The sequence below is a fragment of the Ranitomeya variabilis genome, chromosome 3 (assembly GCF_051348905.1).
Source record: "Ranitomeya variabilis isolate aRanVar5 chromosome 3, aRanVar5.hap1, whole genome shotgun sequence".
Classification (NCBI taxonomy): domain Eukaryota; kingdom Metazoa; phylum Chordata; class Amphibia; order Anura; family Dendrobatidae; genus Ranitomeya; species Ranitomeya variabilis.
The window spans coordinates 407,796,752-407,822,913 of NC_135234.1; positions in this window are offsets into that span (position 1 = coordinate 407,796,752).

Sequence of the window (26,162 nt, forward strand, 5' to 3'; positions counted from 1 at the left end):
CGAAGGTCCGCCACAGCACGGCGCAACCGTTGCAGGACGGTTGCGACGTGTGTCATTGCGTCGCAAATGCGTCGCTAATGTTAGTCAATGCAGAAAAAACGCATCCTGCAAGCACTTTTGCAGGATGCGTTTTTTCGGCAAAACGACGCATTTGCGACGTAATGCAGTTAACGCTAGTGTGAAAGTAGCCTTAGGGTGCAGAATCAAGTACCTGTCTTATCTATGCTCGGTGCTCATGAGTTACCACCAGAGGGAGCCCTGGAACGATTGTACTCAGCATACCAGTCTTTCAAGGACACTTGTGAGAAATATATCTCTGTCTAAGGGTACCGTCACACAGTGGCATTTTCATCGCTACGACGGCACGATTCGTGACGTTCTAGCGATATAGTTACGATCTCGCAGTGTCTGATACGCAGCAGCGATCAGGGACCCTGCTGAGAATCGTACGTCGTAGCAGATCGTTTGAAACTTTCTTTCGTCGCTGGATCTCCCGCTGTCATCGCTGGATCGTTGTGTGTGACAGCGATCCAGCGATGCGTTCGCTTGTAACCAGGGTAAACATCGGGTTACTAAGCGCAGGGCCGCGCTTAGTAACCCGATGTTTACCGTGGTTACCAGCGTAAAAGTAAAAAAAAAAAAACGTACATACTCACCATCTGATGTCCGTCAGGTCCCTTGCCGTCTGCTTCCCGCTCTGACTGTCTGCCGGCCGGAAAGTGAGAGCAGATCACAGCGGTGACGTCACCGCTGCACTCTGCTCTCACTGTACAGCGGCACTCAGTCAGAGCGGGAAGCAGACGGCAAGGGACCTGAAGGACACCGGAATGTGAGTATGTACGGTTTTTTTTTTTTTACTTTTACGCTGGTAACCAGGGTAAACATCGGGTTACTAAGCACGGCCCTGCGCTTAGTAACCCGATGTTTACCCTGGTTACCAGCGAACCTCGGCATCGTTGGTCGCTGGAGAGCGGTCTGTGTGACAGCTCCCCAGCGACCACACAACGACTTACCAACGATCACGGCCAGGTCGTATCGCAGGTCATGATCGTTGGTAAATCGTATAGTGAGACGGTACCCTAAGTGAGACTAAACACACCGGAGTCTCTAAAGCAGGGATGTAGAATCTTTTTTCTGCCAAGGGCCATTTGGATATTTATATTATCCTTCGGGGGCCGTAGAAACTCCACCCACAAAGTGCATCATGACTGTGGCACTGGTTTCAGGATATAATCTTTCATTGCATGTCCTTCAGTGTTCAGTAGTGAACACTGCATGTGTGTGCTAACAGAGCAATAAAAAATTAATGAGCTGGTTGTAATCAAAATACACCTCCCTTCCCAAGAATGCGGTCCCTGAGAATCTGCTCAGGGGCCTGATAAAAGGTCATCGAGGGCCGAAAATGGCCCTGGGGCCTGAGGTTCCCCACCCTTGCTCTAAAGAAACTTCAGAGCTTTCAACACCTCAATTCTGAACGAGACTGCACTGTGCACGACATCGTGAATAAATTGGAAGCAAAAATCGTGCAAATATCAGAAGTGTCATCTCGCAAATCCAGGTCCGCTAAGTACTCAAAGCAGTCATCCAGATCAAGTGCATCAAAATTCTCTACCCTCAGTGAATAGGTTATAAGAGTGTGTGCTGAAGCGGAGACTACGAAAGTGCAAGCCATCTTCGCCCAAAGGAAGGCAGACATAGAAGCGTTGACAGCTAGAGCAGAAGCACATCTTGCCAAATGGTCGCAGCACTCATCTCCAGCCATGCCCACATCATTACTGGGTGAAAGAGAAACTGAGCGACACCAAGTGGATACGGCCACCACTTGACAGTGCGAACACGGACAGTCCCTGGGATGATGACCTCAGGTCAATGGTGTTCAATTCCACAAGTAAAGATAACAAGTTGGCACCCACAAGAGAAGATAAAGAATTTATAAGGGTTATGAATAAAGAATTCATTCAAGATGACTGCAACAGCTGGGTGGCTCCGTTACCCTTTCGTTCTCCAAGACCAAGGTTGCTAAACAATCTGCAGCAAGCAACAGCAAGGTTCTCTTCTCTAAAGCGCACTTTAAAAAGAAAGCCAGAGATGGAAAGACATTTCATCGATTTAATGCAAAACATCTTTGACAGAGATCATGCAGAACCTACACCATCACTGAAGGAAGGAGAAGAATGCTGGTACCTTCCGTCCTTCGGGGACTACCACCATCAGAAACCTAACCAGATCAGGGTGGTATTTGACTCCAGTGCTCAGAATGAAGGCATCTCCCTCAACAACTTGCTTCTTACTGCACCCAACATGAACAACAGCCTCATAGGAGTGTTGATTCACTTCAGGCAGGAACCCATGGCGATAATGGCCGACATCCAGCAGTTGTTTCATTGCTTCATTGCGAGGGAAGACAGTAGAAACTATCTCAGGTTCCTATGGCACAAGGGCAACGACATCCACAACGAAGTCGTGGACTACCGGATGAAGGTACACATCTTCGGTAACTGCCTTTACCCTGCTGTAGTGATCTATGGACTGAGATGGGAAGCCCAGGAAGGTGAGGGAGAACATGGACTCGATGCTCATCAGTTTGTAGAGAAGAATTTCTACGTGGATGATGGGCTCAAGTCTTTATCCTAAAGTGAAGAGGCTATCGATCTGCTCTCCAGGACTCAGGAAATGCTCTCTTCATCAAATCTCAGGCTCCACAAAATTATCTCCAACAGTCAAAAGGTAATGGAAGTGTTTCCATCTGAAGACTATGCCACGAGCTTAAGAAACCTCTATTTAGGTTCCGACATCCCTCCCACCCAACGCAGCCTCGGTCTGCTATGGGAAATTAAACAGGACACATTTACTTTTCAAGTGTCACTCTGCAACAAACCGCTCATCAAACAAGGAGTCCTATCTGTCATAAACAGTATCTATGATCCTCTTGGGTTTGCCGCACCCATCACTATTCAATGCAAGATTCTGCTAAGACAGCTCACAGCCGAAAATACCGAATGGGATGCTGCGCTGCCATCCCAGAAACAACAAAGATGGGAAGCTTGGAAGGAGTCACTAAAGGTGTTAGAACAACTCCAAGTTCCATGTTGTTACTCTGTGAAATCTTCTTCAGTTGACACTAGAAGAGAAGTCCACATTTTCTCCGACACATCTACAGAAGCCATAGCCGCAGTAGCTTATCTGAAGATCTTGGGAGCGTACAATGAAGTGCACTGTGGTTTCATTCTGGGTAAGGCCAAACTAACCCTAAACCTGCACACTCAGTACCAAGGCTTGAACTTTGTGTCACAGTATTGGCGGTAGAAATCGCTGAAGTCATGAGGGATGAAATGGACATCGTAATTGATTCCTTTACATTCTACACAGATAGTAGAGTGGTACTTGGATATATTTATAACCAAATCAAAAATTCTACGTGAGTAATAGAGTAGAGCACATCAGACGTTTTGCTACTCCTGAGCAGTGGCATCACATCACCTCTGATCTAAACCCAGCTGACCGAGGAACGATACTCACAGCTGCATCCAAGCTCGGTGACAACATGTGGCTGACACCTCCAAGTATCTTATACGAGGATACCTATGATAACTACAGTACAGACCAAAAGTTTGGACACACCTTCTCATTTAATGATTTTTCCTTATTTTCATAACTTTGAAAATCGTAAATTCACACTGAAGGCTCAAAACTATGAATTAACACATGTGGAATTATATGCAGCGCCCCAGAGTTCTGGTCGTTGCAGTGCTGTGGCTTCGCCGCTAAGGGTAGCCATGGTACGTTCGATGGCACCGAAGGAGTTCCTCCAATCAGGTATCACAGACACCAATATGTTTCACAGCTGGGCCTCCGGGGGGAGCTAAGGGTGCTATTCATTAGGCCACTCCCCACCATAGTGGGTAAACTGGGGGTCAGGCAGGAAGTTAGAAGAGAACGCTGACGGGATTGAACGGAGCAACACCCTGTGGCAGGGGGTGTTGTGAAGGGAGAGACTGTAGGGTCTCTGCCAGGGGTGGGATCCTGGCAGAGGCTTGGCATTGAAAGAACGTAACGGGTCCGCGCAGGCTCCTGGAAGCGGCGGGACTCAAGAAAGGATTAGAAGCGAGATAGATTGTGCTGAGTGAGAAACGAGATCAAGCAGAAGGAGAATACCAGCAGGGGTTGTGCTGAAAGAGGCAGCACCCTGCTGAGGCGCAATACCGGTGGCCGGAACGCCGAGGGAGTGGATTAGAATACAGCTTCAAGCCATACTCCAAACAGCGGCAGGACAGTCGGTCTCAGGCGGGCTGTCTACCACATATCACCTATGAAGTCTTGGGGGGCAATTGCGGGAGAGGGGCGACTCTAGGGTCCCGGAAGAACTCCAGGCCTACCTGACAAACGGGTGCCATTCCAACCTGAATACAGGGAAGGGGTGGATTACAGAGGAACATCAAATCGAGTTGTGAGGGAACTTAAGAAACAGACACAACCGTTGTGGGGTTACTTTCCGTGAGCACAGCAGGGAAGGACTACAACACATAGCGCTAGAAGGAAGGCACAGATTTCCACCTGAGAGGAGAACTCTGGAGGTGCCATTGGACCGGCCGGACTTGCGTAGCCTGGTGAACCGTGTTCCGGACTGAGGACTCAGAGATCTCCAGTAAAGAGGTAAAGAGACTGCAGCCTGGTGTCCTCGTTATTTACCGCGACTTACACCCCACAACCGTACCGCTCCATCGCTACCATTACTACCACTTATTGCACCGGACGTCCCCCACTGACGGACAGGGCCACGGACCGGGTCTAGCCACCGTGACAACCCCAGGACTGAGACCTAGAGGCCCGGCTCCGGGTACCCCTCGGCCCTGCGGCGGTGTGGGGGCGCTCCAAACTTGGCGTCACGAACAGGATCTACTTAAGCCTGAAGAATCAGGTCATGTGTGCCTAGAGACTGTGATTTGTTGTGCTGGGACTGTACTTTATTGCAAGACTGTGTGCTGTGCCATTTGCCGCCAAAATCCGCCGCCATTGCAGCACTGAGGAGAGCGCAGGAAGAGAAGAGGGGCGTGGAGTGGGCGTAGACGAGCTGGAGAGCGCGAAGGATAATGGCCGCCCAGTCTAAATATTTCTGTGCAGTGAGGACGTGTCCGTCAGCAGCAGAGATCCGCCTCCTAATCCTTAATGGGGGGCGGAGGCAGAGAAAACGAAACTGCTCACGCAGGAGAGAGCGGGAAAAAGACCAGGAAGCGACCCACGTGGAGGACGCTATGGTCAGCAGCTCCGAACCTGACAGCGGGGTTGAAGTGGAAGTCTCCCCTGACTACCCGGATGAGCCCAGCAGCCTGTCCTCCGTGGATAACACCAAATTCCTGAGAGCCGAGATGGAGGATTTATATAACCAGCTCCTCCAACTGCACGTAAGAGTCCAGGCCCCGCATCAGGTGGGACCGGCAGTGGATTCCCGGACATCGGAAGAACCAGCAGGACCTATTGCGGGAAGTGGAATCGTACCAGTGGGTGAGTCCGCCGATCCTGCCCCACCAGCAGAGGGTGTGTTAGTGGGTCCCGTAGCAGCACCACCTCTCCCGGGGACCCATAGACTTCAGCGCCTGTTACCATGGGAGGAAGCCACGGGCATGGAACACCGTATGCGAGCCCCAATCACCCCTACTCCCTTGCCGTGTGAGGTCAGCGCGGAGCGCACGGTGTGCCGCTGGGTGAACCCTGGATCCAATCTCATGGGGTTCCCCGGGGTGGAGACCCAGAAGGGAGAAATGGTACAGGCCCTAAGCTGGGAAGAATACCAGATCCAGCTAGAACAGCGGTGGCGAGAGGAAGAGGAAGCACATCAGGCTAAACGGGAGGCCTACCATCAAAAAGATTTGGCGGTCAAGGACCGGGCCCGTAAGGACCCCACCACTCACCAGGCCCCGCGCAGGCAGGGCATCGTCACCATCTTTAAACTCCAAGGAGGCTGGGGCTTCATTAAAGAACCGGGGCTATATGCGGAGGTCTTTGTCAACCGACGGGATGTCGAGTCACACCTTAGAGAGGGTCACCCCGATCGAGACCTCTATCCGGGAGACAGTGTTACTTACACCCGGCATCTTGGGGAAAAGGGGTGGTTCGCTCTGAACGTCTACAAGAAAGAGAAACCAGCCCCTGTGGCCAAAGTGCCGCCGTGTGACCGATCTGTAACCACCCTGGTCGGCCCCACCTGCCTGACCACAGAACTTGCGATCTGCCACCCGATCGCCGCCACCACCGTCGTGCCTAAGGAGGTGCCCCATCGAGTGACCGATGTTCCGGATGTACCAGCACAGAGAGAAGTGGGGACACAGACCTTGATTGCCGCGCACGACCTGGTTGTGCAACAGACCCGAACCCATGGGGTGTATCTGGCAGTGGGAGTGGACCTGAAACCTGAATTGCAGGGGTCCGCCCGCCAGGTGGCGCCTCATGGAAACTTCTGAAAGAAGAGTAAGATTTCGCTTTGTGAAAATGTAAATAGTTACTGTTTGTTCTTTTAAAGTTGCTGCTAAACCTGTCCAGGGTTAATGGATCCCTTTGTTGACCCGGGATCCCCTTTGTTTGTTTTTCTTTTTTTTCTTGAAGTTTTTGCACCAAGTTACACAAACTGCAGAAATCATGGACTGTGCATGATTCGAACTTTCTTTTGTAAATAGTTTGCACCTTCTTAAAGGTGCTCCCTACTGGTTTTAGCCAAAGACACTTTGCGAAGATATTTGCCCTATTGGTTTGAGCCAAAGACACTTTGTGAAGATACCTTTCCTACCGGTTCTAGTTAAAGACACTTTGCGAAGATACCATACCGGAACCTTTGCATGGGCTGGTAGGCTGAGAAGACGAGCTACCTCGGAAAGACTTGGTCCCCTCTTAAAGGGGATGTGAGAAACTGAACTTGAGAGATACTGTTGCAGAACAGTAATGCCATAATGATGCCTTGAAAAGAAATGTAACTGTTTTACATGCTAAGTTATATGTGTTGAACTTGTTGAAATGTGAAATCTAAATAATGTTTTGCAGAAAGAAAAGATGCAGAGAGCCCGTAGGGGTAGATGTAGAGGTCTGCATAGTTGAAAGTAAGGAAGTAATGATGAAGGTGAGGATAGAAGGTCAACCCTGCGTCCCCATAGAAAGTTACTTTGTTACTAAGGACAGAAGGCGAACCCGTAGGGGTTAGAGAGTGAGTCCTTAAAGGAGCCGAGTAGAGCGGGCTCAGAGTTCTTTAAACGAAAGGAATGTTATGTCTATACTATGTATAGTAGCGAAAGGCAGTAGGCCCTGGCTGAACGGGGCGGTCCTGTAAAAGAAAGGAGAGGCAGTAGGTCTGGTGCCATAGGGACAGGCGGTCCTGCAGGTTCAAAGTAGGAGAATGTGAAGTTACCTTACCCTGTAATGTGATTATAGGAAGGCCTTTGGTAAACTAAGAGTGTATGTTTCTTAAAGGCAATGTTAATTTATTGTTCCAGAATTTGCACTAAGTAGAATACCCGGTTGGGTAACAGGAGTTATGTATAGCCTGTAATTTATAATGTTGACCATGTTTGTAACGTTAAAAGTGTCCTCACCTCCCATAAAGGGAAGCCTGTTCAAGTATACTTATCGTTTTGCACTCAACAAAATTGTATGTCTTTTTGCTAATCTGTATTGTTGTTTTTCTTCCCAGTCCCGGAGTACTGTGTTTAACCAGGGGGGAGTGCAGCGCCCCAGAGTTCTGGTCGTTGCAGTGCTGTGGCTTCGCCGCTAAGGGGAGCCATGGTACGTTCGATGGCACCGAAGGAGTTCCTCCAATCAGGTATCACAGACACCAATATGTTTCACAGCTGGGCCTCCGGGGGGAGCTAAGGGTGCTATTCATTAGGCCACTCCCCACCATAGTGGGTAAACTGGGGGTCAGGCAGGAAGTTAGAAGAGAACGCTGACGGGATTGAACGGAGCAACACCCTGTGGCAGGGGGTGTTGTGAAGGGAGAGACTGTAGGGTCTCTGCCAGGGGTGGGATCCTGGCAGAGGCTTGGCATTGAAAGAACGTAACGGGTCCGCGCAGGCTCCTGGAAGCGGCGGGACTCAAGAAAGGATTAGAAGCGAGATAGATTGTGCTGAGTGAGAAACGAGATCAAGCAGAAGGAGAATACCAGCAGGGGTTGTGCTGAAAGAGGCAGCACCCTGCTGAGGCGCAATACCGGTGGCCGGAACGCCGAGGGAGTGGATTAGAATACAGCTTCAAGCCATACTCCAAACAGCGGCAGGACAGTCGGTCTCAGGCGGGCTGTCTACCACATATCACCTATGAAGTCTTGGGGGGCAATTGCGGGAGAGGGGCGACTCTAGGGTCCCGGAAGAACTCCAGGCCTACCTGACAAACGGGTGCCATTCCAACCTGAATACAGGGAAGGGGTGGATTACAGAGGAACATCAAATCGAGTTGTGAGGGAACTTAAGAAACAGACACAACCGTTGTGGGGTTACTTTCCGTGAGCACAGCAGGGAAGGACTACAACACATAGCGCTAGAAGGAAGGCACAGATTTCCACCTGAGAGGAGAACTCTGGAGGTGCCATTGGACCGGCCGGACTTGCGTAGCCTGGTGAACCGTGTTCCGGACTGAGGACTCAGAGATCTCCAGTAAAGAGGTAAAGAGACTGCAGCCTGGTGTCCTCGTTATTTACCGCGACTTACACCCCACAACCGTACCGCTCCATCGCTACCATTACTACCACTTATTGCACCGGACGTCCCCCACTGACGGACAGGGCCACGGACCGGGTCTAGCCACCGTGACAACCCCAGGACTGAGACCTAGAGGCCCGGCTCCGGGTACCCCTCGGCCCTGCGGCGGTGTGGGGGCGCTCCATATATACTTAACAAAAAAGTGTGAAACAACTGAAAATATGTCTTATATTCTAGGTTCTTCAAAGTAGCCACCTTTTGCTTTGATGACTGCTTTGCACACTCTTTGCCTTCAATTTTGAATAAATTCCCAACAGTGTTACACGCAAACCGGATGGAATAGCATGCCGCTGCAAGATGCTGTGGTAGCCATGCTGGTTCAGTATGCCTTCAATTTTGAATAAATCCCCAACAGTGTCAACAGCAAAGCACCCCCACGCCATCACACCTCCTCCTCCATGCTTAACGGTGGGAACCAGGCATGTAGAGTCCATCCGTTCACTTTTTCTGCATCACACAAAGACACGGTGGTTGGAACCAAAGATCTCAAATTTGGACTCATCAGACCAAAGCACAGATTTCCACTGGTCTAATGTCCATTCCTTGTGTTCTTTAGCCCAAACAAGTCTCTTCTGCTTGTTGCCCGTCTTTAGCAGTGGTTTCCTAGCAGCTATTTTACCATGAAGGCCTGCTGCACAGTCTCCTCTTAACAGTTGTTGTAGAGATGTATCTGCTGCTAGAACTCTGTGTGGCATTGACCTGGTCTCTAATCTGAGCTGCTGTTAACCTGCGATTTCTGAGGCTGGTGACTCAGAAAAACTTATCCTCAGAAGCAGAGGTGACTCTTGGTCTTCCTTTCCTGGGGCGATCCTCATGTGAGCCAGTTTCTTTGTAGCGCTTGATGGTTTTTGCCACTGCACTTGGGGAGACTTTGAAAGTTTTCCCAATTTTTCGGACTGACTGACCTTCATTTCTTAAAGTAATGATGGCCACTCGTTTTTCTTTACTTAGCTGCTTTTTTCTTGCCATAATACAAATTCTAACAGTCTATTCAGTAGGACTATCAGCTGTGTATCAACCAGACTTCTGCACAACACAACTGATGGTCCCAACCCCATTTATAAGGCAAGAAATCCCACTTATTAAACCTGACAGGGCACACCTGTGAAGTGAAAACCATTTCCGGTGACTACCTCTTGAAGCTTATCAAGAGAATGCCAAGAGTGTGCAAAGCAGTCATCAAAGCAAAAGGTGGCTACTTTGAAGAACCTAGAATATAAGACATCATTTCAGTTGTTTCACACTTTTTTGTTAAGTATATAATTCCACATGTGTTAATTCATAGTTTTGATGCCTTCAGTGTGAATTTACAATTTTCATAGTCATGAAGATACAGAAAAATCTTTAAATGAGAAGGTGTGTCCAAACTTTTGGTCTGTACTGTACGTCAGCATCGCATATGAGCTGGTGGATCCAGAATCTGACAAGGAAATTAATCCAACTCCCAACTTGCAAGAAGGAGATGTCGTCCTTTTAAAAGACAAAGAGGCTCATCGTAACCACTGGCCGATGGGTTTTATCACCAAGGTTGTGCCCGGCGATGACGGAAAGACTCGGATGGTGTAAGTCAAGGTGACAAAAGGGGGGGGTTCAACTCAAATCTTCTTTTGCCCAGTCACTGAACTCGTGCTACTTTTACCTAAGGAGGACGTCACATGAACTGAACATCTTTGCTGGACTCTGTCACGGCGGGGAGACAGAAACATGGCATCAAACCAAAAAACTATATTATTTTTTATAGGTCCAAAAATTATAGTATATCACAATTGACCTATATTCATAAAACATATATATGACAATACCTATTTTATTAATAAATCCATAGAACACAACCACAAACATAACACTACAAACAAACGTGCTCTCTATAGATATACCCTATCAATGGGACCTGGATGCCTACTGCCTAACAGCGGAGGTTGGCACCCTAAACACAATTGAGAATGGCGCCCCCACTCAACGTCGGCTGACCCTAAATCTCCTGTTGATGCCCTATATAGGTGTCACATACGGGCCCCCAATTTGTACAACAGGAAATAATTGCGTAGAGATAAATTGTCAGCCGATATAGCCCACAAAAATGTTGGGCAGAAAAATTATTTATAATGATAGGGTGAGAGACACATACATACAAAGTGCATAACAGTGCAAAACTAAAGTGCTGTAGTGAACAAAAAAATCCTTACTGAACTGCTCCCTATAATCTTAGAACCTGCCTTGCCGCGGGGGTTGGCACCCTACTGTTCAGCGGAACTGGCGCCCCCACTCCACGTCGGCTATCCCTTGATGTTCCCTATAGATAACTGATGGGGATTGGCTGGAAAGAAAATGTCTTGTTGCTGAATTAATGTGTTATAGTATAAAGACCAGACCGCTAACAAGACTATAGATAAATTAGATTAATAAACCCACATGCTGGTTATCAAATGCACCAGATATAAGTCACAGATTCAAATGAATATATATATTGTAGAAAATACCATAAGAATATACCTCATGCTCTGATGTTGCATATCATTCGAGGTCTTTATCTATGACTATTGCCATAAGTAACCTAAATGCAATCAATGTCTACATATTCATCTGCACTAGACCAGCAGTGTGTATATGGCATAGTAGGGCTAAGCAGTCAGCAAGGAGAAAATACTCATCGTTTCAAGAGATGTCATATTGCGCCTCAACGCGTTTCACCAGAAGGATCATCAGGAGGCATTGATGCAATGGATGTGTCATGGAGTCATCCGCCAGCTCATACTTATATAGATTTCAGTGCCAGTTACAGAGGAAATGAAAGTTTTCACCACTAGAGGATACTAAGAAGCAACCCGATTTGTCTGCAGCCCCGGCCAATATGGCTCAGATTAGATAAGGCATGCATAGATAAAACGTTGTATAGAGGTATACAAACCGGGCGCCATATTACTGTGGCGCAGCCAGTCTTATATCCCGAGACTCAGTTATGTATAATGATGTTATCTACCTTACGCTCTTATGCCGGAGTTGTCACTGGCGTGCGTTCCATGTGGAGCGCATATCACCGCGCTTCCCGCAGTGTGCATGGCCGGAAGAGATCAGCGCTCACTGATTTTACCACTGCGCATGTCCCAGTTTATAGTTGCTATGCAACAGACTGGCCGCACATAGGGAAAGCACCGATAGTCGAGCTCAGAGCTCAGAGATTCCGCATGTACCAGATATTAAATAATAGATAAACTACAATCCAGCTATACAGGAGATGGACGCTGATATCACAGGTTGCCAACAGCAGTTTTTAATTACTATGCTTTAAGTTGGCCGCATATATAGGAGGCGCTGATAATAAAACTCAGAGCCATATGTAAATGCTCATTTATAGAATAAACACACAGCGGGTTAGCTGCACGGAAAATGGGCATAAAATCCCACGGATTACACACAACAAAATATAACACTGCACCTAGACCCATATGGAAATATCAACACAGATCATGACAAAAAATCACGTAGCTACGTGACATGATGTAAACTTATATATATGGCGCAGGTGTATTACTGGTGCTCCCTATCTATAAGTGGTAATGTCAGCCACCAAAGCAAGGTGGTTATAGCATGAAGTAATCTGCTGATAGCTGTAAACAGACCTCTACAAGACACTTAACAGAAATACCGATATGGCTGTCAAATATATATGATCAGGGTCACTTCATACTCAATGCCGATTCATTTGATGTATGTATCCCATTCTAATGATGTGCATATCGCGTATCAAAGCATATAAGTATGAGAATGAATGATAATGCGGATATTAGACAGATATGGAATTGTAAATAGATAAAAACATAATATTCACAGTTAATACTGTGCACCCTAGGACATCAGGGTTGGTATTAGTAGACATAGCAAGTATAAATTATAATCAGGTACAACCATATAACTGAAACGGCGATTGTATAGAGGAGGTATTTAGATTAAGCCCACATTGTAGGCAATAACATAGAGTGTAGGAGGAGGCGGCGGCGCATAGGATCATATCTACAAAAAACATGCATAGGACTGACTCTCCTTTAGTCCTAATGGTGCTATACAGTTGAAACGATGTATCCATGTACACTCTTTCTGCAACAGTAACCTGTCAAAATCTCCACCCCTCGGATTTGGTGTATAGACTTCTAGGATACTAAATGAAATCTCATTCAAATTGCCTTGATGTTTCTCATTCATATGTTTAGCAATAGGGGTGTCACGTCCATGTCTGATGTCACCTATATGCTCACCCACTCTCCTCCTAAACTCCCTCTTAGTCTTACCCACATAATTCATAGGACAATTACAGGTGGCGATGTATACCAGGCCCATTGTTTTGCAATTGGAAAAATCTCGAAGGTAGTATTTTTTGCCAGTGGACACACTGATTATATATTTACATGGTTGCATATATCTGCAGTTAACGCAATTACCACATTTGAAGAAACCGCAGGTTTTTCTGTCTAACCATGTCCCCTCAGGTACTGGCCTTTTAAAGTGACTATGCACTAAGTTATCTTTCAAAGACCGTCCTTTTCTGTATGTTATCTGGGGTCTATGTCCAATCATGTGAGCCAGGTCTGGGTCAGCTGATAGAACATCCCAGTGTTTTTCCAGAATTTTGGTCACTCTTGTATTCTGACAATCATATGTGCCAATAATTCTGGTAATATCCATATCCATCCTGTGTCTCTTAGTTTGGGATTGTAATAGCACACCTCTATCCTGCGAAAGGGCATGGTTGAATGCTGACTCAACTATACCCCTGGGGTACCCCTTTTCCCTAAACCGTTTTTTCATATCACCTGATTGTCCCATAAAGGTACTGGTGTCCGAGCAGTTTCTTCTCAACCTTAGAAACAGACCTATCGGGATCCCTCGTTTGAGAGCTTGAGGGTGGTGGCTTTCCCACCTTAGCAAACTATTACTACTCGTGGGCTTGCGGAATATCTGTGTTTTTAGTGATCCATCAGTTTTTATCTGGACACTCACATACATCCAAAAAGGACAACATCTCCCGTTGAATCTCAAATGTAAACTTCATACCAATAGTATTGTCATTTAGTTGTTGGATAAAGTCCCCAAATGACTCTTGTGTCCCCTGCCAGATAACAAAGATATCATCTATAAATCGGTACCAGACCCCCACATACTGATGCCACCACTTCACCTCATCGGGAAAAACAATGGTTTCCTCCCACCAGCCCAGGAACAAATTAGCATACGAAGGGGCGCAGGGACTCCCCATCGCTGTGCCCCTGAGCTGGTGGAAGTACTTCCTGTCAAAAATAAAATAATTTCTCGTGAGTGTGAAATGCAGGAGGTCCAGTACAAATTGGCTATGAGTTTTACACTGAATTGCCCTTGTTTTCAGAAACAAATTCTAACAGTCTATTCAGTAGGACTATCAGCTGTGTATCAACCAGACTTCTGCACAACACAACTGATGGTCCCAACCCCATTTATAAGGCAAGAAATCCCACTTATTAAACCTGACAGGGCACACCTGTGAAGTGAAAACCATTTCCGGTGACTACCTCTTGAAGCTTATCAAGAGAATGCCAAGAGTGTGCAAAGCAGTCATCAAAGCAAAAGGTGGCTACTTTGAAGAACCTAGAATATAAGACATCATTTCAGTTGTTTCACACTTTTTTGTTAAGTATATAATTCCACATGTGTTAATTCATAGTTTTGATGCCTTCAGTGTGAATTTACAATTTTCATAGTCATGAAGATACAGAAAAATCTTTAAATGAGAAGGTGTGTCCAAACTTTTGGTCTGTACTGTATGTCAGCATCGCATATGAGCTGGTGGATCCAGAATCTGACAAGGAAATTAATCCAACTCCCAACTTGCAAGAAGGAGATGTCGTCCTTTTAAAAGACAAAGAGGCTCATCGTAACCACTGGCCGATGGGTTTTATCACCAAGGTTGTGCCCAGCGATGACGGAAAGACTCGGATGGTGGAAGTCAAGGTGACAAAAGGGGGGTGTTCAACTCAAATCTTCTTTTGCCCAGTCACTGAACTCGTGCTACTTTTACCTAAGGAGGACGTCACATGAACTGAACATCGTTGCTGGACTCTGTCACGGCGGGGAGACAGAAACATGGCTACTAAAACGCCCAAATGGGAAATCTGCAATATACCAGAATACCATTGTTTTTATTTTTGTCCATATGTCTGTACTGTTTATTATGTCTGTATTGGGTGACAAAACTATATTAATTCATTATGCCATGTGAGCACTGCAGCCAACCATCGGTTGCTACTGGAATGCTGCGCTGTTACTTCCCTTGGAAGATTGTTGGACAAAGTGAGAGGTCAATAGCAGGGCTCATGTCTCATGTGGCATAATAATGTCATGCGAGCTCTGGAAGGCAAAGCGCCAACACCACTGGAATGGTGCTGGTATGGGAAATGAGTAGATGCATTCCATGTCAATCTTCCTCGGTCTGGGGCTCTATACAAGATCTCACTTTGTGGGGTAAGGGTGATTCTGAGTAAGATCAAGAATCAGCCCAGAACTACATGGGGGGACCTGGTAAATGACCTGAAAAGAGCTGAGACCACAGTCTCAAACATTATCAGTAGTAACACACTATGCCATCATGGATTAATATCATGCAGAGCACGCAACTCCGCTCGCTGTGTTTGGAGTTGGAAAAAGGATGAGTACAACCCCAAGAACACCATCCTAACCATGAAGAATGGTGATGGAAACATCATACTTTGGGGGTGCTTTTCTGCAAGGCGGACAGGACAAATGCACCATATTGAAGGGAGTATGGTTGGGGTCATGGATCGCAAGATTTTGGCCAACAACCCACTTCCCTCAATAAGAGCATTGAAGATGGGTCATGGCTGGGTCTTCTAGCATGACAATAACCTGAAACACACAATCAGGGCAACTAAGGAGTGGCTCTGTAAGAAGCATTTCAAGGTCCTGGAGGGGCCTGGCCAGTCTCCAGACCTGAACCCAATAGAAAATCTTTGCAGCTGGCAGAAACTTAATATTGTTCAGTGACAGCCCCGAAATCTTAAAGGTCTGGAGAAAATCTGTATGAAAGAGTGGGCCAAAATCCCTGCTGCAGTGTGTGCAAACTTTGTTATGAATTGCATAAAACGTCTGACCTCTGTAATTGCAAACAAAGTACCAAATATTAAGTTCTGTTTTTTTTTATTGTATCAAATACTTATTTAATGCAATAAAATGTAAATTAATTATGTAAAAATCATACAATGCAATTTTATGGATTTTTTTAATGCAATAAAATGTAAATTAATTATGTAAAAATCATACAATGCAATTTTATGGATTTTTTTAAGATTCTGTCTCTCACAGTTGAGACCTGTCTCACATTAGAGATCGATCCATTCTTTGTAGGTGGGAAAATTGGCAGTGTATCAAATTCTTATTTTCCCCACAGTATATTTACTCTTAATTTTTACCACCCATTACTTACACACAAAGTAAAATTATTTATCAAAACTATAATATATTTATCAACACCCTTTCCTGTGTGAGCCAGTTTTTGTTATGGTGCTTTAACCCCTTAAGCCCCGAGGGTGGTTTGCACGTTAATGACCGGGCCAATTTTTACAATTCTGACGACTGTACCTTTATGAGGTTTTAACTCTGGAACGCTTCAAAAGATCTTAGCGATTCTGACATTGTTTTCTCGTGACATATTGTACTTCATGATAGTGGTAAAATTTCTTCGATATAACTTGCGTTTATTTGTGAAAAAGACGCAAAATTGGCGAAAATTTTGAAAATTTCGCAATTTTCCAACTTTGAATTTTTATGCCCTTAAAGCACAGAAATATGTCACGCAAAATACTTAATAAGTAACATTTCCCACATGTCTACTTTACATCAGCACAATTTTGGAACCAAAGTTTTTTTGTTAGGGAGTTATAAGGGTTAAAAGTTGACAAGAAATTTCTCATTTTTACAACACCATTTCTTTTAGGGACCACATCCCATTCGAAGTCATTTTGAGGGGTCTATATGATAGAAAATACCCAAGTGTGACACCATTCTAAAAATTGCACCCCTCAAGGTGCTCAAAACCACATTCAAGAAGTTTATTAACCCTTCAGGTGTTTCAGAGGAATTTTTTTAATGTTTAAATAAAAATGAACATTTAACTTTTTCTTCACACAAAATTTATTTCAGCTCCAATTTGTTTTATTTTACCAAGGGTAACAGGAGAAAATGGACCCCAAAAGTTGTTGTACAATTTGTCCTGAGTATGCTAATACCCCATATGTGGGGGTAAACCTCTGTTTGGGCGCATGGCAGCGCTCGGAAGGAAAGGAGCGCCATTTTACTTTTCAATGCAAAATTGACTGGAATTGAGATGGGACGCCATGTTGCGTTTGGAGAGCCCCTGATGTGCCTATACATTGAAACCCCCAACAAGTGACACCATTTTGGAAAGTAGACCCCCTAAGGAACTTATCTAGATGTGTGGTGAGCACTTTGACCCACCAAGTGCTTCACAGAAGTTTATAATGCAGAGCTGTAAAAATAAAAAATCATATTTTTTCATAAAAATGAATTTTTGCCCCCAATTTTTTATTTTCCCAAGGGTAAGAGAAGAAATTGGACCCCAAAAATTGTTGTGCAATTTGTCCTGAGTACGCTGATACCCCATATGTGGGGGTAAACCACTGTTTGGGCGCATAGCAGAGCTCAGAAGGGAAGGAGCGCCATTTTACTTTTCAATGCAAAATTGACTGGAATTAAGATGGGACGCCATGTTGCGTTTGGAGAGCCCCTGATATGCCTAAACATTGAAAACCCCCACAAGTGACACCATTTTGGAAAGTAGACCCCTTAAGGAACTTATCTAGATGTGTGGTGAGCACTTTGACCCAACAAGTGCTTCACAGAAGTTTATAATGCAGAGCCGTGAAAATAAAAATTCTTTTTTTTTTCACAAAAATGATTTTTTAGCCCCCAGTTTTGTATTTTCACAAGGGTAACAGGATAAATTGGACACCAATAGTTGTTGTCCAAATTGTCCTGAGTACGCTGATACCCCATATGTGGGGGGAAACCACTGTTTTATCACACGTCGGGGTTCGGAAGGGAAGTAGTGACGTTTTGAAATACAGACTTTGATGGAATGCTCTGCGGGCGTCAGGTTGCATTTGCAGAGCCCGTCATGTACCCAAACAGTAGAAACCCCCAACAAGTGACCCTATATTGGAAACTAGACCTCCCAAGGAACTTATCTAGATGTGTTGTGAGAACTTTAAACCCCCAAGTGTTTCACTACAGTTTATAACGCAGAGCCGTGAAAATAAAAATTCTTTTTTTTTCACAAAAATGATTTTTTAGCCCTCAGGTTTGTATTTTCACAAGGGTAACAGGATAAATTGGACCCCAAAAGTTGCTGTTCAATTTGTCCTGAGTTCGCTGATACCCCATATGTGAGGGGAAACCACTGTTTAAGCGCATGGCAGAGCTCGGAAGGGAAGGAGCGCCATTTGGAATGCAGACTTAGATGGATTGGTCTGCAGGCGTCATGTTGCATTTGCAGAGCCCCTGATGTACCCAAGCAGTAGAAACCCCCCACAAGTGACCCAATATTGGAAACTAGACCTCCCAATGAACTTATCTAGGTGTGTTGTGAGAACTTTGAACCCCCAAGTGTTTCACTACAGTTTACAACGCAGAGCCGTGAAAATAAAAAATCCTTTTTTTTCCCACAAAAATGATTTTTAGCTCCTCAAATTTTTATTTTCCCAAGGATAACAAGAGAACTTGGACCCCAAAAGTTGTTGTGCAATTTGTCCCGAGTACGCTGATACCCCATATGTTGGGGTAAACCCCTGTTTGGATGCACGGGAGAGCTCGGAAGGGAAGGAGCACTGTTTTACTTTTTCAACGCAGAATTGGCTGGAATTGAGATCGGATGCCATGTCGCGTTTGGAGAGCCCCTAATGTGCCTGAACAGTGGAAACTCCCCAATTCTACCTGAAACCCTAATCGAAACACACCCCTAACCCTAATCCCAACGGTAACCCTAACCACACCCCTAACCCTGACACACCCCTAACTCTAATCCCAACCCTCATCCCAACCGTAAATGTAATCCAAACCCTAACCCTAACTTTAGCCCCCACCCTAACCCTAACATTAGCCCCAACCATAACTTTAGCCCCAACCCTAACCCTAACTTTAGCCCCAACCCTAGCCCCAACCCTAACCCTAGCCCTAACCCTAGCTTTAACCCTAGCCCTAACCCTAGCCCTAACCCTAGCCCTAACCCTAACCCTAGCCCTAACCCTAATGGGAAAATGGAAATAAATACATTTTTTTAATTTTATTATTTTTCCCTAACTAAGGGGGTGATGAAGGGGGTTTGATTTACTTTTATAGAGTTTTTTATAGCAGATTTTTATGATTGGCAGCGGTCACACACCAAAAGACGCTTTTTATAGCAAAAAGGTTTTTGCGTCTCCACATTTTGAGACCTATAATTTTTCCATATTTTGGTCCACAGAGTCATTTGAGGTCTTGTTTTTTGCGGGACGATTTGAGGTTTTTATTGGTAACATTTTTGGACACATGACAGTTTTTGATCGCTCTTTATTCCAATTTTTGTGAGGCAGAATGACCAAAAACCAGCTATTCATGAATTTCTTTTGGGGGAGGCGTTTATACCGTTCCACGTTTGGTAAAATTGATAAAGCAGTTTTATTCTTCGGGTCAGTACGATTACAGCGATATCTCATTTATATAATTTTCTTATGTTTTGGCGCTTTTATACGATAAAAGCTATTTTATAGAAAAAATAATTATTTTGGCATCGCTTTATTCTGAGGACTATAACTTTTTAAATTTTTGCTTATGATGCTGTATGGCGGCTTGTTTTTTGCGGGACAAGATGATGTTTTCAGCAGTACCATGGTTATTTATATCCGTCTTTTTGATCGCATGTTATTCCACTTTTTGTTCGGCGGTATGATAATAAAGCGTTGTTTTTTGCCTCGGTTTTTTTTTTCTTACGGTGTTCACTGAAGGGGTTAACTAGTGGGACAGTTTTATAGGTTGGGTCGTTACGGACGCGGCGATACTAAATATGTGTACTTTTATTGTTTTTTTTTTATTTAGATAAAGAAATGTATTTATGGGAATAATTTTTTTTTTTTCTTTATTTAGGATTATTTTTTTTTCTACACATGTTGAATTTTTTTTTTTTTTACTTTTTTACTTTGTCCCAGGGGGGACATCACAGATCGCTGATCTGCCAGTTTGCACAGCACTCTGTCAGATCAGCGATCTGACTTACAGCGCTGCAGGCTTATCAGCGCCTGCACTGGACCCGGAAGTAATCCCTGCAGGACCCGGATGCAGCCCCGCGGCCATTTTGGATCCGGGGCGTGCAGGAATAGGAGGTAAGAGACGCTTGGAGCAACGCGATCACATCGCGTTGCTCCGGGGGTCTCAGGGAAGCACGCAGGGAGCCCCATCACTGCGCAATGCTTCCCTATACCGCCGGAACACTGCGATCATGTTTGATCGCAGTGTGCCGAGGGTTATTGTGCCGGGGCGGTCCGTGACCGCTCCTGGCACATAGTGCCGGATGTCAGCTGTGCTAATCAGCTGACACCCGGACGCGATCGGCCGCGCTGCCCCCGTGAGCGCGGCCGATCGCATATGACGTACTATCCCGTCGGTGGGAATTAAGGCCCACCCCACCTCGACGGGATAGTACGTCATATGGGATTAAGGGGTTAATTTTGGTTCTAGTGGGTGGAAAATGTCAAGTAGGGTAAAACTGTTATAAAAACCTAATTCCTGCATTGTTTTTGAGTTTTAGTGTTTAAAAAGAAGGTCAGTATGATTAAGAACATACAAAACATGTTTAATTTTTTTTACATTTTTCTGATTTTAAAAAATCAAAACTTTGTAGAAAAAATTGGTTTATTGCCAGTTTCTGAGACCAATATCTTATTTTCCATCAATGGAGATACAGTACTGTGCAGGAAATGTATAATCAATAAGGAAAAAGTATAACAGCTGTAGAGTTACATTTGGTTGACAAAAGGGGAAACTGGATTTAGCAGTCTTTCAAGCGCAAAGGGACTTTTGCTGGAGGTGTCAAAAAATGCACCTCAGCTTCTGGACCCTGAAATTCAAAGGGAAACAAATGGTGTGTTACTAGGCATAATATTTGTCATATACCGTATAGAGAGGAGACACAGGATCTTTGAAAAGCAAGGCCCTAAATGAGCCCATCGTCCAGTCACAAACAGCAGCTTTTAAATAGTCAAATACAGGTCATCCCAGAAATATGAGCCCAGGACCAAGTATCTAAAAGCTGGGTTGCACAAAAGAAAGTTGTTCACATGTGAGGGACTGCCTATGCTGGTGCGATCCATAATTCAGATGAATCTCTGGAGAATATGTGAAAAGGACATTAGGCGTGAAAGGCTAGGTGCGGAGGCATGCGGAGAGAAGATGGTGAACCCCCTTCCTCTCTCCGCATGTCTCCACACCATTCTCTCTCCACATGCCTCCGCACCTAGCCCTCAACTTCTAATGTCCTGTGACTGTCTGAGGGAATTAAGGAATTTTTCTTACAAATGCTATTGGTGAGTGCCCCATACTTTTTCTATTTACCGTATTTTTCAGATTATAAGACATGATAAAATAACAAACACTTAACTCACCTTCTGATGATGGCTCAGTGCTCCCAGTTCTCCCATGGCTCTTCCTGTGTCTGTGCCAACATCCGATCATGTGATCGGCACAGCACAGTGATGTCATCACTTTGTGCCCATGGAGCGCCTCCAGTAGGGCCGTGGGGTACTCGGTACCGGGTCCTTCGGTTGTCACCGTGGCTGACCCGGTCCGTGGCCCTAGGGACGTCCATATTCAAAGGGAAAGGTCTTTAAAGGGATAATGTTCATGACGCCACCTGTGGTATTCGGTCAGGGTGACCGACGCTGCTTAGGGGTCCGCTGGGGTGATGTGATGGCAGCTAGATGGTATACCTTCCCACAGGTGAAGTGTATCCCCAGGGCTTCTCAGAAGTGTAGATGGAGATAGTGGATGATGTAAGGCGCAGGGAATAACGAGGACACAAGGTTGCAGTCTCTTTACCTTTTACTGAAGACTTCAGCATCCACAGTCCAGGGTACAGACCACAGGGTAGGCAGAGTCCAGCCGGTCTGAAGGCAAATCCAGAGTCCCCTTATCCAGGTGGAAATCAGTAGCCTTCCTTCTAGCGCCTGTGTGTTGTAGTACCTCCCTGCTGAGCTTCTCAGTAAGGTCCTCACAACTCTTGTAGATGTTCTAGATGTTATTTCTTCCTCTCTGTCCCCCAGATGGTGTGGATAGGACAAACCCGTATGACTGATGGCCTGAGGCTTGTTTATAGGGACCCTAGAGATGCCCCAACCCCCACAAGTTGCCACCGTGTCTTCTTAGGTATTAAGGTCGGGCAGCCAACTTGGAATTGACTGTCCTGCCGGTCTCTGGAGCAAGGCTTGGAGACGGTTGCTCCCTCGGTGTTCCGGCCACCGGCTACGCACCTCAGAAGGAGGCAGCCTATTGCAGGGCAGAACTCCTTCTGGTGTTATCTCTTTGTGCTATGACTTCGTTTCTCACCCTCTACAACACAATTCTCTTCGTGTCCTTTCTTAGGATGCTGCCGCACGTGGGGCAGGCGCAGCTCTGTGTCTTTCTGTCTTGCTAGGCCTCTGCCAGGATCCCACCCCTGACAGGGACCCTCTGTCTGCAGCTCCGATGTTCCTCCTTTCCCTCTGTCTGCCTGATAGGTGTTGCCTGGGCAAAGCCCAGTCAGCTTCTCTCTAACTTTCTATCCAGCCCATCAGTTTTACCCTTCTGTGAGGAGTGCCCTAGTAGATAGGAGCAAGGCTCCCCCTGGTGGTCTGGAGTGTGAAGTGTGGTGTATGGTTTGCGATACCTGGTAGGAAGATCTCCTTTATTGCAATCAGACTTAATATCACTCCCCCTGGTGGAAGAATGACATTACTGCAACGACCAGGACTCTGGGGCGCTGCACCCAGGTCACATGATCTGATGCCTAGGAAACAGGAAGCGCAACCGAGAAGCTGGGAGCACAGAGCCATCATCAGAAGGTGAGTTAAGTGTTTGTTATTTTATCATGTGCGTGCCTGCAGGGAGGCATATAGTGATTGGGGGGGCCATGTGTGTGCCAGCAGGGGGGCATATATAGAGAGGGGGGCCATGTGCATGCCAGCAGGGGGGTTTATAGTGACGGGGGGCCATATCCAGGATGAGATGGGGGGCAGTGTGCCAGCAGCACAGGGGGGACAGTGTGCCAGCAACACAGGGGGGCAGTGTGCCAGCAGCATGGGGGGGCAGTGTGCCAGCAGCACAGGGGGGCAGTGTACCAACAGTACAGGGGTGGCAGTGTGCCAGCAGCATGGGGGGCAGTGTGCCAGCAGCGCAGGGGGGGCAGTGTGCCAGCAGCACAGGGGGCAGTGTGCCAGCAGCACAGGAGGAGGGCAGTGTGCCAGCAGCACAGGGGGGACAGTGTGCCAGCAGCACAGGGGGGCAGTGTGTCAGCAGCACAGGGGGCAGCACAGGGGGCAGTGTGCCAGTAGCACAGGGGGCCGTGTGTCAGCAGCACAGTGGGGCCATGTGTCAGCAGCACAGGAGGGCCATTTGTCAGCAGCACAGGGGGGGCCGTGTGCCAGCAGCACAGGGGGGCAGTGTGCCAGCAGCACAAAGGGGAAATGTGCCAGTGTGCCAGCAGCACAGGGGGGCCATGTGCCAGGATGGGGGTTATATAGATACCAGGATGAGGGACATATATATGATTTGTAAGACGGACACTGGCATTATAAGACAGACCCCCATTTAACATAAAATTATTTTTTTCTCTTTTTCTTCACCAAATTTGGGGGTGCGTCTTATAATCAGGTGCGTCTTATAAAGTGAAAAATACGGTATATTGATCCATAATTAATTTTATTACGGCCCTTGTCAGCGCGTGCAACTAGGCAGCGCGCAAACACGGCCTTCACACAGAAGATTTAAAGGGCCGGCACACAGGGCCAAGTTTGAGATTTGAAAAGGCTGCCACCGCGGTGTGCAAAGGGCGCCTCAACATGTGTCTGATGCTGGCCTGCCTGTACCAGCGTCAGAACACTCACCAATTCCAGCAGGATCCTCTCTTCTTCACCGCCGACGCTGGACAGGTCCCACCTCATCTCTTCATCCTCCCCCATCTCAGGGACTTGGGAGTATATACAGCAGTCTACAGTCATATGAAAAAGTTTGGGCACCCCTATTAATCTTAAGCTTAATGTTGTATAAAAATTGTTTTTTTTGCAACAGCTACCGTATATACTCGAGTATAAGCCGAGATTTTCAGCCCAAATTTTTGGGCTGAAAGTGCCCCTCTTGGCTTATACTCGAGTCATGATCGGTGTTGGGGTCGGCGGGTGAGGACTGTCATATACTCACCTAGTTCCGGCGTTCCTGTCGCTCCCCCTGCCCGTCCCACGGTCTCCGGGTGCCGCAGCCTCTTCCCCTGAGTGGTCACGTGGGACCGCTCATTAGAGAAATGAATATGGACTCCACGCCCATAGGGGCGGAGCCGCCTATTCATTTCTCTAATGAAGCGGTGCCGGTGACTGCTGATAGAGGAAGAGGCTGCGGCACCGTAGACCAGTTGTCCGGGGGAAGGAGCGGGACGCCGGGAGCAGGTAAGTATGACATATTCACCTGTCCTCGTTCCACGCGCCGGGCGCCGCTCCATCTTCCCGGCGTCTCTCCGCACTGACTGTGCAGGTCAGAGGGCGCGATGACGCATATAGTGTGCGCGGCGCCCTCTGCCTGATCAGTCAGTGCAGAGAGACGCCGGGACGGGACGCTGAGGAGCTGCAAGCAAGAGGTGAGTATGTCGTTTGTTTTTTTTTTTATTGCAGCAGCAGCAATGGCACAGATTTATGTGGAGTATCTATGGGGCAACGGTGCAGAGCACTATATGGCATAGCTATGGGGCAACGGTGCAGAGCACTATATGGCACAGCTATGGGACAACGGTGCAGAGCACTATATGGCACAGCTATGGGGCAACGGTGCAGAGCACTATATGGCACAGCTATGGGGCAACGGTGCAGAGCACTATATGGCACAGCTATGGGGCAACAGTGCAGAGCACTATATGGCACAGCTATGGGGCAACGGTGCAGAGCACTATATGGCACAGCTATGGGGCAACGGTGCAGAGCACTATATGGCACAGCTATGGGGCAACGGTGCAGAGCACTATATGGCACAGCTATGGGGCAACGGTGCAGAGCACTATATGACACAGCTATGGGGCAACGGTGCAGAGCACTATATGGCACAGCTATGGGGCAACGGTGCAGAGCACTATATGGCACAGCTATGGGGCAACAGTGCAGAGCACTATATATATGGCACAGCTATGGGGCAACGGTGCAGAGCATTATATGGCACAGCTATGGGGCAACGGTGCACAGCACTATATGGCACAGCTATGGGGCAATGGTGCAGAGCACTATATGGCACAGCTATGGGGCAACGGTGCAGAGCACTATATATATGGTACAGCTATGGGGCAACGGTGCAGAGCACTATATGGCACAGCTATGGGGCAACGGTGCAGAGCACTATATGGCACAGCTATGGGGCAACGGTGCAGAACACTATATGGCACAGCTATGGGGCAATGGTGCAGAGCATTATATGGCACAGCTATGGGGCAACGGTGCAGAGCATTATATATATGGCACAGCTATGGGGCAACAGTGCAGAGCACTATATATATGGCACAGCTATGGGGCAACGGTGCAGAGCATTATATGGCACAGCTATGGGGCAACGGTGCACAGCACTATATGGCACAGCTATGGGGCAACGGTGCAGAGCACTATATGGCAGAGCTATGGGGCAACGGTGCAGAGCACTATATATATGGCACAGCTATGGGGCAACGGTGCAGAGCATTATATATATGGCACAGCTATGGGGCAACGGTGCAGAGCACTATATGGCACAGCTATGGGGCAACGGTGCAGAGCACTATATATATGGTACAGCTATGGGGCAACGGTGCAGAGCATTATATATATGGCACAGCTATGGGGCAACGGTGCAGAGCACTATATGGCACAGCTATGGGGCAACGGTGCAGAGCACTATATGGCACAGCTATGGGGCAACGGTGCAGAACACTATATGGCACAGCTATGGGGCAACGGTGCAGAGCATTGTATATATGGCACAGCTTTATGTGGAGTATCTATGGGGCAACGGTGCAGAGCATTGTATATATGGCCCAGCTTTATGTGGAACATCTATGGGGCCATAATGAACGGTGCAGAGCATTATATATGGCCCAGCTTTATGTGGAACATCTATGGGGCCATAATGAAC